This window comes from Hemicordylus capensis, chromosome 2 (assembly GCF_027244095.1).
Source record: "Hemicordylus capensis ecotype Gifberg chromosome 2, rHemCap1.1.pri, whole genome shotgun sequence".
In the NCBI taxonomy this organism is placed as follows: Eukaryota; Metazoa; Chordata; class Lepidosauria; order Squamata; family Cordylidae; genus Hemicordylus; species Hemicordylus capensis.
Genome location: NC_069658.1, coordinates 130436986 through 130453831, shown reverse-complemented (window position 1 = coordinate 130453831; position 16846 = coordinate 130436986). Strand labels below are relative to the sequence as shown.

The window sequence follows — 16846 nt, the reverse complement described above, 5'->3', positions numbered from 1 at the left end:
GTCCAGTCCAGAGCATTTTCTCCCCATCCTCAGGAGTAACCATCTGAAAGTCATCCAACCATCCAAACAGATGGATCTGGTACGGGATCCGTTGATATGCATTAGAATGGGTTCTGTGCCTGCGTGGAAGCCTCTCGGTGTCGAGTTTTACAGCTCCTTTCAGGCGCCTGCGCATGGCTATTTAAGGCGGAAGGAAGCGCAGGCTGCTCAGTTCCTTTGCGACCGCTGTGGAAATCACTTGGTTTCTACGGCTCCTTTGTGCTGAATCTTTGGAAAAATTTCTCAGTTTTGATTCACTGGCTTTTGATATTGGACTGTTTGACTATTCTATTGACTACTACTATCATTTTGACCCGGACTGAAATTACCTTGGCCTTCTTGTTCCACTGTTTGGCGAAAGATCGGACTGATTTCTGGCTTTGGACTTCGGCTTGTGAGTACCATGGAATCCCCTGTGGGAAAACGTAATTTTAAATGCTGCACAGAGTGCAAAGCTAAATTGCCCTCACAGGATCGTCACAATTTATGCCTCTTGTGCCTTGGCAAGGCCCACAAGACTGCGGCGTGCAAAAATCTGCCTATCATTTTTAAAGCAAACTCGGAGAAATCGCGAGTTGCGTTTAAGGGCTGCTCTATATGATGATGTCGTATTGGGGCCCTCTTCAAAATCTCCTCAGCCACATAGCTCGAAGGACCTGGGTCCGGCCCAGTCTAAAACTTTGAAGCTTCATCCCAAGAAATCCCCTAAGTCCTTGAAAAGGCCGGGAGAGAAAATGGCATCCGCAACTGCTCCCGCCAAAAAATCACGGCACCGAGCTTTGTCGGAATCGACACCCTCGCCGAGCGCCGTGCAAGAGGTTGTGTTCGTCTCGGAATCGACGAGTACGGTACCAAAAAAATCTACGCCACAACCTTCGCCACCTACAGAATCGACTTCGATATCGAGGTCTCCAGCTGAACCCCTGTCGATATCGAAGCCTGCTGCTAGCTCGACATCGACACCGCCTTCCATGCCGACAACTGCTGAGCCACGGTCAACATCGAGACCTGCTGCTAGCTCGACATCGACACTGCCTTCCATGCCAACAGCTGCTGAGCCACGGTCGACATCGAGACCTGCTGCTACCTCGACGTCGACACAACCGTCCATGCCGGTAACGGTAGATCCAACTGCCCATTGTCCATCGACATCGACATTGACACAGACACGAAACATCTTGATGCCGATGGAAGAACTCGCTCAGCCTTCTCAAGCTGCAAGTGCCTCGATACCGACTGCAAGAGACCTACAACCGGCGCCGACACTGATTTGTTTGCCATCGATATCGAGAGAAGAAATTCAAACTTCAGCACTGAATACCCCTGTGAATGTCACAACTGTGACTCCACGGTTTTGAGCACCCATGACTTTTACTATGTTAGAGACTGCAGAGGTTGATGCTCCACAATTAGACCCGTTGATTAAAATGCTGGACTCTACTGCTACCACTCCCGCTACTTATCAAGGCTTTCCCAGATCTGAAGACACAACCTTCAAAGTTGGGACCACGGTGCTAACAGCTGGACAACTTGCCTCACCAACTCCATGGCACACTTGTGGATTCAGCCATCAAGTATCGCCCTCAACAGAATCCGCCTTGCCAGGGACTGTTTCTCCTGGAGCAGGTTATTACTTCCAAGAGCACCGGACATGGAGGTCTGCCATGACAACTGCTCTACCTCTCAGCAGAATGTTTACTACCGTGGGGACACAGACAAAAGTCCACACCACCTCCGTGCAAACCCAAACAGAGGATCAAAGATTCCTTGATGCGGATGCACAAACTGACCCTGCTCCTACCACGCACCCTAGGAGGGCTGTATCACCATCTCACCATTCTATTTCAGATGCAGAATCTGGAGAAAGTCACCATGGATCATCGGACTTCAAGTCCGATGGGGAAACTATTGAAGCGGACCCATCTCCTGATGTGGCTACGCCATCCCATGTGTCGCCAACGGAGGAATTAAAGGCCTACCACTGCCATGTTAAACGTATGGCGAGTGCACTGGGGTTAGATCTTAGTTCACAATTGAAGACAATAGACAATCCTGTCTACAATTTCATGCGTAGATCACAGTCGGCTGAACCCGTGGCGCTTCCCCTGCTACCGATAATTTCAAACGCTGCACAGTGCGCTTGGGAAGTCCCTCACACCTCCACCCCAACGTCTAAAAGACTAGAAGGACTCTACCGAGTTCAGGAAAGGGATAACACCTACCTCTTTAAACACCCAGTCCCTAATTCGTTGGTCATCGATTGTGCCACGTCCTCCAAATCTACTCGACATCATACTACCCCTGCAGATAAAGAAGGCAGGAAGTTAGATGTGATGGGAAGAAAATTGTATTCTACTTCCTGTTTGTTGGTGAAAGTAGCGAACTATCTAGCCTGTATGTCTAAGTACAGTTACTGTATTTGGGAAGATCTAGAAAAAGATCTAGATTCCATGTCATTAGATGAAATAAAACTGAGGTTCCGGAAAACATTACAAAGGGCAGGGGACCTTACCTGTCAACAGCTGAGTACTGCTAAGCACCTGGCGGAATCTGAATCCCACTCCATCACAACTGCCGTCACCTTACGTCGACACGCCTGGCTGAGATCGGCAAACCTGCAACAGGACATGAAGGACAAAATTGAGGGTCTGCCTTCTGACGGAAAAGGTCTCTTCTCCGAGGAAACTGACGCCACCATGGAGAAGATGAAGAAGTCAAAATTTACTGCTAAAACCTTCACTTCTACGGTTTCACAGTCGACGTCTTATGGGAATAGACAACGTACCTCGTATAGACGGGGTTCATCGTATAGACAGAAGGACCGTAGAGACTTCCGGAAAATTTACCATCAGTTTTCTAAGCGACCATCCCAACAAAAAGGAAAATTTACGTCCAACCAACGTAACAAACAATCGGACGGAAACAAACAGCGTCTTTGAAGTTCAAGTCAGCCCATCATCCACAAATGGTACTTTCCTATTCTCCTGCTCCCAGAACACCAACGAGCAATGGAGTCTGGTCTACAACATCCCACAACCGGACCCACTAGCCGCCAATACAATCAGGCTGGCAAGTCATGCAGATGCATGGCGCAACATAACATCAGATCATTGGGTCTTAAAGATTATTCAATCAGGTTATGCAATAGAGTTCAAGACCAGACCGAAATTCAGGAGAATCCGCTTCACACGCGCAATACCTGCTCTTCTACAGGAGTTGGAGGAACTCCTGCTCAAGAAAGCAGTAGTACCAGTACGATGGGCAAACCACCGGGAGGGATTCTACTCCCGGTACTTCCAAATTCCAAAGAAGGACGGAGGCATTCGGCCCATCATGGACTTGCGACATCTGAACAAGTTCATTCATGTGAAAAAGTATCGGATGACAACGTTGCAGGACATCCTACCTCTTCTACATCTGGAAAGGTGGTTTGTAACGTTGGATTTGAAGGATGCCTATTTTCACATTGGGATCTGACCTTCGTATCAAAAGTATCTACGGTTTACAGTGGGGACCTCACTGTACCAGTACAGGGTGCTGCCATTCGGCCTTTGCACAGCTCCCCGTGTCTTTACGAAGTGTATGGCAGAGGTAGTCACCCATCTGCGGACAAGAGGTCTGAAACTGTATCCGTATCTAGACGATTGGCTTCTATCCTCAAGGAGCAGAGAGGAGTTACTATCACAGATAACATACATGCTGGAGCTTCTCCGGGACTTGGGCATACAGGTAAACTGGAAAAAGTCGAAACTAACGCCAGCAAAGTCCATTTCTTACATTGGAGTTCTGCTCAATGCCACATTGGGAAGGGCGTTCCTACCAGAGGATCGGTTTCAAAGCATAGCGTCCCTAGTCAGGACTTTCCAGTCCACGCTGCAACAGATTGCTTGGCATGTACAACGTCTGTTGGGCCTGATGGCATCATGCAGAACAACTGTACGTTATACTCGCCTCAACATGAGGAAACTGCAACTGTGGTTCCTGTCCTCCTTCAATCTGCTCAGAGACAGCCCCGAGAAACTGCTGATGGTTCCGCTGCCAATCCGGAGGTCACTCTCCTGGTGGACCCAGCGATCGAATCTGCAAAGGGGAGTTCTGTTCCACGTCCAACTCCCATCCGTATGGGTTACAACCGATGCCTCTCTCCGCGGATGGGGAGGTCACTGCAATGCCGCTACTACACAGGGCCTTTGGACGCGGAGCCAGAGTCTCCTGCACATAAACTTCTTGGAGCTACTAGCTGTATTCCAAGCCATGAAGGCCTTTCTTCCCATGCTACGGGGCAGGGTAGTCCAGTTACAGTTGGACAACACCACAGCTATAGCCTACCTCAACAGGCAAGGAGGGACAATCTCGAGATCCCTCTGTGCTCTCAGCGTCCAGATCTGGCACTGGTGCATCAGGAACAGCATAACGCCAGTTGCGATTCACATAAAGGGCTCCGACAACGTGTTAGCAGACAATCTCAGCCGCTCGTTCACCAAGGAACGTCACGAGTGGGAACTGAACGACCAGTATCTTCAACAGATCTTCAGCCAATGGGGTCGGCTGGAAATAGACCTGTTTGCCACTTCAGAAAATGCAAAGTGCAGACGCTTCTGCTCCAGAGCGGGACACGACCCAGACTCTCTGGGGGACGCGTTCCAGATAGACTGGTCGATGGAACGGTGCTACATGTTCCCACCATTACCACTACTGAGCAGAATCATAGCCAATCTCCTGCATACCCCTGTGAAGTGCATCCTGATTGCCCCATGGTGGCCGCGCCAGCCATGGTTTCCGCATTTACTCAGACTGAGCTCTCATACTTACAAAAGGCTACCAAATCACCCAGACCTGCTAATTCAGGAACGCGGTCAGGTATTACACCCAGAAGTACTAACGCTTCAACTGACAGCATGGCGGATAAACTTTTGAAGAAAATCTTGCTGAACATCCGGAAGCCATCCACTAGAAAAAACTATGCTAGCAAGTGGAGGCGCTTTTCGACTTATGCAGAAATGCATGGATTCCGACCACAGCAGGCATCCATACGACAAGTTCTACTGTATCTAACGGACCTTAAGGAATCAGGTCTTTCTAATGTGTCCATACGAATACACTTAGCTGCCCTTACAGCAAAACATCCTGGGTGGAATGGCAAGACACTTTTCTCCCACCCGACATGTACAAATTTCCTAAAAGGTCTGTCCAATCTTTACCCTCCTACACGCAAACCTATTGAACCTTGGAGCATATCTTTAGTGCTCTCTGCGCTGACAGAACCGCCGTTTGAACCAATGAACACGGCTACTCTTCATCATGTCTCCTTGAAGACATCCTTTTTAGTAGCTATCACAACGGCCCGGAGGGTTAGCGAACTGACTGCGCTACGCATGGATGTTCCATATACCCGGTTTTACCCGGATAAAGTTCTTCTACGCCCGGACATCAGATTTAAACCCAAAATAGTTTCAGAATTCCATGTCAATCAGGACATAGTCCTGCCAACCTTTTTTAGAGCCCCGTCGACACTGTTAGAGAAGGCTCTACATTCATTGGATGTCCGCAGAGCACTGCTATACTATCTGTCAAGAACTAAGCCGTTCAGAAAGTCAAAGAAACTACTGATATCATATAGAGGGTCTTCTAAGGGCCAAGCACTGTCTAGACAGCGATTATCGCACTGGCTAGTGGATGCGATCCGCGTCACTTATTCAATTCAAGGCGTGCCGGCTCCAAAGACTATTATAGCACATTCCACCAGAGCATATGGCACTTCTGCAGCATTTCTATCTGGAGTCCCCTTCACGGAGATCTGCAAGGCAGCTACATGGTCATCTGAAGAACCATTTGTAAAACATTATGCTGTTGACCTGCGGTCCGCTGCGGAGGCGAACTTTGGGAGAGGCGTTCTCAAAAGGGTGTTGCAATGAGGCACTGCTCCCTCCTCCTTCTGGAGCTTACTAAACACCCATTCTAATGCATATCAATGGATCCCGTACCAGATAAACAGGTTGCTCACCTGTAACTGATGATCTGGTAGAGATCCACTGATATCCATTAGACCCTCCCAGACCTCCCCTCTGCAGTGAACCATAGGTTGTTAAAGTGAATCTTCACGAGTCTACGACTGCTTCGGCGGTCTCCAAGGAACTGAGCAGCCTGCGCTTCCTCCCGCCTTAAATAGCCACGTGGTCACGTGGGGCGGGGCGGAGGCGCCTGAAAGGAGCTGTAAAACTCGACACCGAGAGGCTTCCGCGCAGGTGCAGAACCCATTCTAATGGATATCAACGGATCTCTACCAGATCATCAGTTACAGGTGAGCAACCTGTTTTTCCAAGTTCAAATTCAAGGTGGAGGGCATGTGAACTAGTCCCCTCACAACCCTAGACAACGCAACTGGATGTGAATTTTCAGAAGCAATGTGGGCAGAAAATAACTGCTTCTTTGCCACTCACATGGCCAGAGCATAGATCTGCAAATGTGTTTTGTGTTGCAATCTGTTGGATTCGTGCCAAGTCTTCCTCCACTTGCCCTCTAGTCATTTACCTCGCTGCTTCAGCTCCCGTAGTTCTTCCGTGTACCATGGGGCTGACTTTAAAGCAGGTTGGAGAGGACGCTTAGGAGCAATTGTGTCTACTACTCTAGTAAGTTCATTTTTCCATATTTGTACCAAAGCATCGACAGAATCACTAGCAGAGCCACTTCGAAACCCTTCCAAAGATTCTTGGAATCCTATTGGATCCAGTAACCTTCTCGGGTTATTGGATCCAATAGGATCCCTAACAGGGATCCTGATAAGTGAAATGGTATTCTTATAGACCATAGCCACCCCACCCCCCTGCCCACATCCTCTCATCTGCTCCAATTTGTATGAGGGTACACTTACGCTTATGGTTTGGTGCTGTCCAGTTATTCCATTTTGGCTTGAAATCCATACAGTTGTTAACATGACTTTCCAGCAATCATTGCTTGTCAAGGACATTCATATTGTGGTACACCCCCAGCAAATGGAATCTAGCATTACATCAAGAATTGTGGATTCTTCGTGCTTGAGGGAATCACCAAAAGGATTATAATACAGCACTGAAAGGACAAATTTACTCCTGAATTGCAACTTGAATTTCAATGAATTGTGTAAGTTTTGAAATATATATGTATATTTTCTTAGAAGAAGGTGCCCCCCCCCTTTAAATTTGGCAGTTTGTACTTTATTATGTTAAAAAGTTATGCTTAAGGGATCTTTTATTTTTTCTTCTTTCCTCTCTTCCAGTTTCAGTTACACACATTGTAGTGACCAGTCTCCCCACCCTCTAAAGAGTTAACAGGAAGTGAACCCTTGTCTTGACTTACAGGCTGGTGAACTCCAGGGCTCAACCAATCAGTCGACCAGGTTTGGTGGCGGGGACATGAGAGCTGCAGGGGGAATTCTGGAAAGAAGAAAGGAAGTATGTGCTGGGAGCATGGAGGACATGCAGCAATGGAATCGTGCTGCAGCAAGATGACTGTAGATCCTTGTAAGACAGGTTTGCAGGAGGCTTGATTCTCATCAGGACTTTGGTGAGTTTAAGTACAGGAAGCCAGGATTTTGGCTTCGGGAATTAGCATAGAAAAAGAGTGTTTAGTCAGACTTCGCATCAGGAATTTATACGTAATCTCTTTATTTCAGTCAGCGACCAGCATGAGGTTAAAACAAATGTAAAAGAGAGGACAATCAAACTTCTATTACAAACAATAACACCAAATAGATTTTAAAAAGTCCTCCTCAGCATAGATCAAGGTACTGAAAATGCTACTAAAATAATTAAAAATAAAGGAAGCAGCAGTATTTCATACTTATGAGACTATCAGAGGCGTAACTAGGGGCAGGGCAGGCAGGGCACGTGCCCTAGGCGCCAGTTGATTGGGGGCGCAGAAGTGCCTGCCAATGTACACACCTTAAAAAAAAAAACTTGAAAAAAAATTTTTTTTTAAAAAGTTTCGCTGCTAGAGGGCGCCGCCATGCCGGCACCCTGCTGCTCACCGCCATCCCATTACTGCTGCCACCACAGCTGGCATCTGCCTTCAGCTAAGGGCGGCACCCGCACACACACACACACAGACCCCACTTGTGCAGGCCGGTTGGCACAGCAACCAGCAGCGCACTTGACTTGTGAGATCTCAGACTTCGAGTCTGGGCGGGCAGGGCGGCGCCCTACACTCAATCCGCATGCGCCTGCACGAGCACGTGGTGTTGGACTGGAGAGAGAGAGAGAGAGACTAGCAGCTGCCTGGGCACGTGCTAAGTAGTTCTTCTTGTGCTGCTGCCGTTGGTGTTTGTTGATATTTTTCTTTAATTTTGCCCACCACCACTGCCTGCTTGATTCTACGCCCTCCCAACCTCAAGTAAGTAAATAAACAGCAACTGACTGAGAACTCTCTCTGACTCTTTCCCCATCGTGCTGCGCACCCGCCTACTTCTGTGGTCTCTGGATGATCTTTCTGACTTCCTCCTCTCCCGCTCCCCCCTAAGCCAAATGTAAAGAGTCTGTGCCTGGAGGGTCGGTCAGGGGGCTGGGGTTGGGAAACTCGCGTGCAGGCAGGCAGCCCATCCCATGCATTGCTAACTAAGGCAGGGACCCGGCCAGCGTTCAGTCTTTGTCTGGGGGCGGGCTGGGAGTGCCCGTGCATAGTCATGGAGGAGGGCAGGGCATGCCAAATTGCATTTGCTTCCTGCCTTTGCTGTTCTTCTTGTGCGTTTTTTAAATTTTTACAATATATGCCCTTATATAACCTGCCTAGTGCCCGCTGCCTGCTCAGAGAGGCTTTAAGGAGGGACGCACGGAGCACAAATGCAGCGGGGAGGCAGCAAGCAAGTCCTCCAGTGGCTCTTGTTTCCGCCCGGAGTGAAGGGAGCCTCATCTTGGCTTTTCCCTTGCTTCCTTTCCCTCCCGCTCCCCTCCTCCCCAATCTCTGGCTCTCGGCAGCCACCACCAGCATCGGGTGTGTCCCCTCGGCATCGCCTGGCATCGGGTGTGTCCCCTCAGGCAAGCCTATTATTATCTTGCAGGTTGGGGGGGGCGGCGGGAGTAATCACACCGTGACTTTTCCATCTCCAAAGTGGTCAGGTAAATTAGTCCCAAGGATAAATAGACAGCCTCCTTTGCAAGTCAACAATAAGATTCCTGCTAGATGGAGAGCTCCCTTTACCATTCATTTTTGTTAACCAGGTAAATGGGAAGGAAGAGCAGTCTTCTTAAATAGACCAAGAGCAGCTCCTCCTTTGTGCATCTGATCCAATACACAAGTGAGATGGGGCCATAGCTCAAGGGCATTCTTGCATATTCTACCTCACAGTTTGAGAACCTAGGATTCAATCTACGCTAGAAAAGGGGAAGGGAAGGGAAGCAATTACTTATTCACAAGAATTTGTGAATAAATAATTGCCTGGTTTTTTTTCATTTACCAAAGAATGTGTGCAATATAAGTTTAAAAACACACACAATATAGCAAGTGCAGACAAAATGTGCATACCAAACTGTTCTGGAATATGAAAATTGGTCAAATCTGAAGGAAATAAATAAACCCCATCTACTTTTCCTATCTGTGCAAAATAAATATAATACAAATCAAAAGGCTTTTTACCAGTACATTGTTTTTGCCTGCTACACAACTAGCATAAATGCCCTTATTTGCAAAACTATAGCTGCTTTTGAAAGGTGAATACTAAGCAGCGATGCACAAGTTATTATCTCCTACCTCACCCTAGCAAAGTCTGACAGCAGATTTGTAACAGAACACTAGCCTTGTACTAAAACCAGCACCAATCTATGTGCTTTATTGCTCTAACATCCAGTTTATTCCCAGGAAATTGGGCTGTGGGCAATTAAGATTTATAAGTAAAATGGCTTTTAGGCTCCCAGCTATTTGCCTTTTGAGCAAGTGCATTGCTATACAGAGACCATCTCTTCTTACATATCCTTTACTCAAGAAGAGGAACTCATAGGCTCTTATGAAGAACCTATTTGCCTATTACTGTAATAAGAAGCTTTTTCCCCCCCAATACACAGAAATGGAGTAAATATTTTGGTATGGCTGGAAGAGATGTCAAAAAGGAGTATGGTGATTGAAAACATCTCCTGCCTGCCCCAGAGATAAGCAGCGTAGTCTTCCTTGGATCTATTAGCTACCATGGAGTGTCACAGGCTCTGTACACATATTAGCTGCTCTCCCTCCTAGGAGGGGCAAACCCATGTTTTGTGGGTATATGTCATATCACAGATCAGAATAAGAATGATTTTTTTTAAAGACAGGCAAAAATAAACAGTCTTGTCTGAATTCTTATTTTATACTTAAAAGGTGTGAGGTTTTTTAAAGGACAAGCACCCCACAGCAAGCTTATCATGATGTATAAGTTTGAGGATTGTTTTTTTAGCCTAACAAATGGGTCCCATTGGCAATTTACTTGTGTACTTAGCATGCAAGAGCAGGCATTATTAAGAAAAAAGAAGAAATGAAACGCTTGCTTAATTTACGTACGCTATAAGTATGAGAGATTTTTTTTTAAAGGGGTGGCTTAGTTATAGCAGGGCAATATTGAAGTGATTAGATAGATAGATAGATAGATAGATAGATCCCCTGCCTGGGGGCGCGCGCGCACACGCACACGCACACACTCCTTTCCTCAGAAGCTGAAGTGGGTAAGAGGGCCGGGGGGCATTTCTTCTTTTCCGTTGCGCTTCCCACCCTACACAGTTGTGAGGGAGACCTGGGGAAACCCGAGTTCAAATCCCCATTCAGCCATAATACTTGTTGGGTGGCTCTGGGCCAGTCACTTCTCTCTCAGCCTAACCTACTTCACAGGGTTGCTGTGAGGAGAAACCTAAGTATCTAGTACACCGCTCTGGGATCCTTGGAGGAAGAAGAAAAGTGGGATATTAAAAATGTTAAAATAAAACAAATAAATAAATAAGGAAGGTGCAGTTATAATTTTCAGGTCGTGCCATAATCTGTAAATTAAAAGATTTGTTAATTAATGAGCTTTACTTGGTTTTTTAAAAGCTAATATTATGGTAAAGTTATCTGAAAGATGGGTGTCAGATGTTTGGACATGGGGGGTGGGGGCGCAATTTCAGTGCTTGCCCTAGGCGCTATTTTCCCTAGATACGCCTCTGGAGACTATTACACACAAATCAAAACTCAACCAGTTGCCTTCTCGACTCCTAAATCTGAGAGGGGTTTAACAATTCAGGAGCTTGGGAAAATATTGTCGTTAGATTTACTGATGATATACAGGTGATACCGGTACCTGCGTGCCCACCTGCAGCTAGCCACATGATGGCTACAAGTTGCTCTGGCCTTAAATCCATCACCTATTTTCCCATTATTAAGCTCTTATGCAAATGGAGGGCTGCACTACAAAGTTTAGCTACCTGTCTGTGGCACAGGAATTACTTCCTTCCAACAGCCTGTCAATCATCTGAGGAGAATCAAGACCTGGGCATTTGGCTGTCAAAGGGTAAATGAGATCCCGACGCAGGTCTCTGTAGAACAAACATTCCAATAGCACATGGGTGACTGTTTCCACTTGACCCTCACCACATGGGCAGAGCCTCTCCCCATAGAGAATCCCTCTATATCGGCCCTCTAAGAGGGCTGAAGGCAGGGCAGTGCATCTTGCCAGGGTAAAAACTCTTCTAAGTGGGAGCACCTCCAAGACAGTGAGGTAGGATGCTGGGGCCAAACTATCTGACTGATTCCTGGCTCTGAAAGTCAAGTACCCTTGCTATATCTGTTTGTCTCTCAATATCCTCAATTCTCTGTTTGATGAGCTTCCTAGCTGTTTCCAAACTTTGCGTAAGCAAGGCAGACTGATCGAGGCCCAAAGTGGTCATCTTTTGGTTCAGAGCACAGTTCCAGGTCGACTGATAAGAATCCTCTAATACTAAGTGGCTCAGCCCTGTGTCTGAGGAAAAAGCTCTCAGCCAAGGAATTTATACAGTATTTCTTTGTCTGTGTGCTTTGCATTGTCCTAAATATCTGTTCTTTGCAACTGAGTAACTAAGAATCATCTGGGTGCTTTTGAAATATTCTTGTAACTAACTAAGTATTTTATCTGAAAAGCTAAAATCCTCAGATGGAACTAGTCTGTAGTAATTTTAATACAAAGTCTTTTTTTCTCTGTTCTTTACTTTCTACAAGCCTCCAAGGATTGGTTATTAACACAGCAGGAGGAAGGAGGGCATAAAGGGAGTTTCTCTAGTGCAAAACACATCTCAATGAGAGCTTAGCCAAATTAACAATTAACTCCATGTGCAGGCAAACGCCTGGGAGAACAATCAGATTTATACACTTGCTTGTTAACAAAGAGGAAAAGGCAAACAGGGATCTTTGCTCAATCCAATGCCCGCTCAGAGTAGCCTGTAGGAGAGATCTGGGGGCAGTAGTAACCTACCAGAACTTCTGGGTTTACCAGAATTTTTGTCTCAGCGTTCTGGGTTTTGAAAATTAAGGATTTTTAATCGTTCAAAGGCAGCTTCTCTGAGCATGCTGCGGAAATGACTCATCACTGATAGGAGTCATTTTTGAGCTAGTTGACTGAGAAGGCTGCTAAGAGATGGTCAAAACTGGTTCAGTCAGTTTATTCATTAACTGACCTGAGTCAGGAAAAGAAATTTCCACACACCAATCTGCCACACACACATATAATTGTTATTTGTTATCCTTGATTATGTTATACATACTACAGTAATCTTATTTGAAATAAAAGAGATAAATTACATTGTGGCTTGAAGGCCCTATATCACCAGAACACCTCAATTATAATCTTTTACATGTCTGGAATTCCTATTTGATGGCATAAACTTAAACATTTCAGTAGCAAGAGATTGATATTGGAACATTAAAAAGATATTTCCTATGTTTCTTTTGCTTATTTGAGTATTTTTCTCAGGCTAAGTCAAGTTTTTCACATTTCAAGTTAATCATTCCAGAATAAAATGAACACTATGCACTGTAACCTACCAGCTGTGACTCACTGTCATTATGCAGTGTTTTCAACTTTGAATTGAAGGACCTCCTGACACACAATGACTGCAAGCCAACTAAAAATGTAGTCATAACTAAGTTACATTGAGAGTAATGAGGGTTAGGTTTGTCACAACTAATATAATCCATTATGGATTAGTCATGACTATAGCTGGATTAGGATTTATAGATAATTCACATTCACTCTGACCAAATTACTTTTAGGAGGATTGACTGAGCCAAAATCGAACCGAACCTGTACTGAACCAAGCTTTAATCTGTTCAAGAGTGCTCATTTATTCCCCCGCCCCCCACTCTCATTTTTAACATATATTTGAGTGTGTGTCTGGTACTTTGATTTCCCAGAGAAAAAGTCAAAACCTAAGCTGTACTCGACAGAGAACCAATTCCCAGTGTAGCTAATCCTGCTTCATAAGATGCATGAAGTAAACCAGTAAGTGTTAGATGTATAACATATGTACAGATCAGTTGAGATACAATGGAAGATAAACCCAGAAATCAAGGAGGAAACTAGAGGCACCAGGAATGCCAAGCATAACAGGACACAACTGGGGTGCTAAGCATAAATACCACATATAAATCTAAACATTCACTGAGTAGTGGTTAGTATCTTGGGCGTTATTTTTTAAAAACTTTTTTTAGACCAAACATTCTAAAGAGGGGGCTGTTGCATCATACTGATACAACACATTATGAACAATTAAAACCACAGTTTTTCAAGAGCTTACTCAATTATCAAAGCAGAATTGTGCAAGAATTGTGTGACACACCACCCTCAGTGCTCCATTTAGAAAGCCAGCTGAAGGCACTTGAATACAGAGCTGAGAAATGTAAGTAGCAAACAGATAACACATTTATTTGTTTTGTCTATTTGTTTATTTCATTTGTACGCCGCTCCAAACTTCTTTGTCTTGGTGGTTTACATCAACACGAGGAAGGAGAGAGCAGAGAAGATATTAAGGGTACAATAAATATATTAAGGGTATTCACAGGAGGACCCATGGGTGGATGGGCGGGGGGGAGGCAAGGTCCAAGTCACCTTCCTCGCCAGACAATGGTGTGTCTCTCCTCTTTGGGCGTGCTGCCGTGCACCCATATGATCCATGCTGTTTGGAGGAGCACGGATTTCCGCAGGCTGGGACATTGTGCCCCGGTTTCTGGGTATCCCAGAATGCACTGTGCGATGAGCGCAGTGCATTGGGAGATAGCACCATGAGATAGGTGCTCTATGATCTCAGAAGCTAGGTTCCACACATTGTTTTCTACGGCCCGCTTCACCTTACACCAAACCTCATCTTCCTCACAGATAGAACAATCCCTCCCTTCACACCTATTATCATACAACCGGGATTTAACCAGGCATTCACACAATCAAAACTGTGTTCTATCCAGGCTTGGGAGCTGTGTGTGCTCCCAATTTTTGGTTGTGTGGAAGCAAGGTAAAAGGAAAACCTAGGTGGAAGTAAATGTGTGGAAGCAAGGTAGGAGGAAAAGCTACCCAGGTTTTGATAATAGATGTGAAGGGAGGGATTGTTCTATCTGTGAGGAGGATGAGGGGTGGTGTAAGGTGAAGCAGGTAGTCTAGTGAACTTCCCAAACTTTCTATCAGCATGATCTTTACTTCTAGTAATAATCAAGATATCATCAATATACCTCTTGTATAATATTATCGTTTGATCTATACAACTCCTCTCAATAGTATTCATATAGGTTTCCAGAGCTGACTTGTGCCTTTACTTGCTATTTCCCATATGAATTATATTCAAAGAACGTGTATAGATCAAGAGATAATTTTGTACAAGAGGTATATTGATTATTACTGGAGCTAAAGATCATAGAAAGGTTGGGGAGCACAACAGACTAGGGAGTATAAGATTAATGAGGGATCAACCTAATGAACAGAGATGAGTATCATTTTTAGATACTGAAATCCGAATTTGTGGGGGCCTCATGGGAACTAGGTGGTATAGGAAGCCAATGAAAGAGGAGATTTTAATGAATAGTAATTCAGCACATCCCAGAATTGTAGTGGAACAGGTAGTTAAGAATGTAATACAAAGGGCTATAGATGTGTCATCTAGTGAACACATTGTGACATCTAGGGGAAAAGGCTGAAGAACGATTCAAGTTAATAGTTAGAAACTTCTACTATGTAGGGGTGTAAAGTTTGTGAAAGGATGGCCAACTTTAAAAATGCCTTTTGTAACAGATAGTTTTGCATGGCAGGTACAGCAAACTTTGGGTAGACAGGGACGGTATTCACAAGTGCAGCCTAACCAAGGCTAGGGCAGCCCAGCATGGGTTAGGCTGCGGGTGTAAAGCACCAGGAGTGAGCTGCTCCAGGCACTGCACCCGTGCCAAACCCAACTTACAAACCCAGCGTTTAGAAATGGTACACTTTACCTTGGCCAGTGATTGTCTGGGCAACTGCAGCTGGGTTCAACGGCTTCCCCCAGCCGACCATTTCCGGCAGTGAGTTGGGGGTAGGAGTGGCCATGCCAGATGCAATGGCTGCTCTAATGATCTTGGATTCTGGCGCTCCCGCCCAGCCAAACCCAGCTTCTAAGTCTGGCCTTCTACTGAGATTAAGGGCATGAGCGCACCTGTAACCTGGCAACCAGGGTTGTGTGTGAGCTCGGGCTGCTTGCAGCCCAAGCACACACAGAGATGGGTGCCCAGAACGCCCGTCTAATGGGAGTATTCCCTCAAGGCACGGTACTTGTGATGTGCATTGTGGGATACCTGGAGGCCGGGACGCATCTTCCTGGCCTCTGGAGATCCATACTACTCCAAGCAGTGCAGATTATGTAGGCACGCAGTAGCGCGCTCAAAGAGGAGGCACACCATCATCTGCGAGGGAGGGTGAGTTGGACCTTGCTGCCTGCCCGGTTGTGTGAATACCCTTAATATCTTCTCTGCAAAAGGTCTGCTCTCTCTCTCCTCCCTCATGTGTGGTGTAATGGTCAGAGAGTTGGACTAGGAAGACCCAAGTTCAAATCCCCACTTGGCTATGAAACTCACTGGGTGACCCTGGGCCAGTCACTTATATCTCAGCCTAACCCACCTCTCAGGGGTTTTGTGAGGATAAACAGAACCTCCGGGCTCCTTGGTGGAAGAAAATAATACAAACTCAGAAAAATAACAATTAATAAGTGTATCTATAATCTGTTTGCGGCTTTTGGTTTTCAGCTTCTGTATTTAAGTGCCTTCAGCTGGCATACTAAATGGAACCCTGAGGATGATGTATTCCACCGAAACATTTGCTTGGGTTTGTTTCAGCATACATGTTTCATGGGGAAATTGGGAAGTTGTTTTAATATCTTTTAATAACTTTTACACATTAAAGAGGTCATCTGAATTTGGCCTTTGTAGCAGTGCAATGAGTATTTCATTGCTGGTATATTGTACTTTAAGAAAAGTCTAATCAAAAGCTGTTGTTGCCTTCCCCTCATTTAAAAATGACTGGGTAAAAAGTGACACTTTCTGTTCTGGTGAGTCCCACCAATGTGACCGTTCCATAAGCATTTTCAATCTTAAAAACAAATATGTTCTGTTGGCTGGAAACCAGTTGTGTAAGTCTGTTTCTATGCTCCTATGTTAATTGCCTGTCTCAAGTGTACTACTACTTTCTTTCACAATAGATACCTGTTCATTGGCAGTTTCCTGCAGTTGTGGAACTCTACTTGGAGTCTCATCTCCTATATCCTCCATTGTGGTGGGCACATTGCTGTCCATGTCAATTTTTACTGATTCATTAGCTCTGTCATAACTACAATCTCTGGCTTCAAAGATGAGTAAA

At 45.5% G+C, this 16846-nt stretch overlaps 1 long non-coding RNA gene across 1 annotated transcript; it reads right to left on the bottom strand.

Moving 5' to 3' along the window:
- Nucleotides 1–6: 6 nt before the first annotated feature.
- Nucleotides 7–2621, bottom strand: LOC128341852 (uncharacterized). The gene is made up of 3 exons (XR_008314615.1): nucleotides 2552–2621; nucleotides 2262–2340; nucleotides 7–452 (listed from the first exon to the last, which is right to left on the bottom strand). It is a non-coding gene; the product is annotated as an uncharacterized LOC128341852 (long non-coding RNA).
- Nucleotides 2622–16846: the final 14225 nt, after the last annotated feature.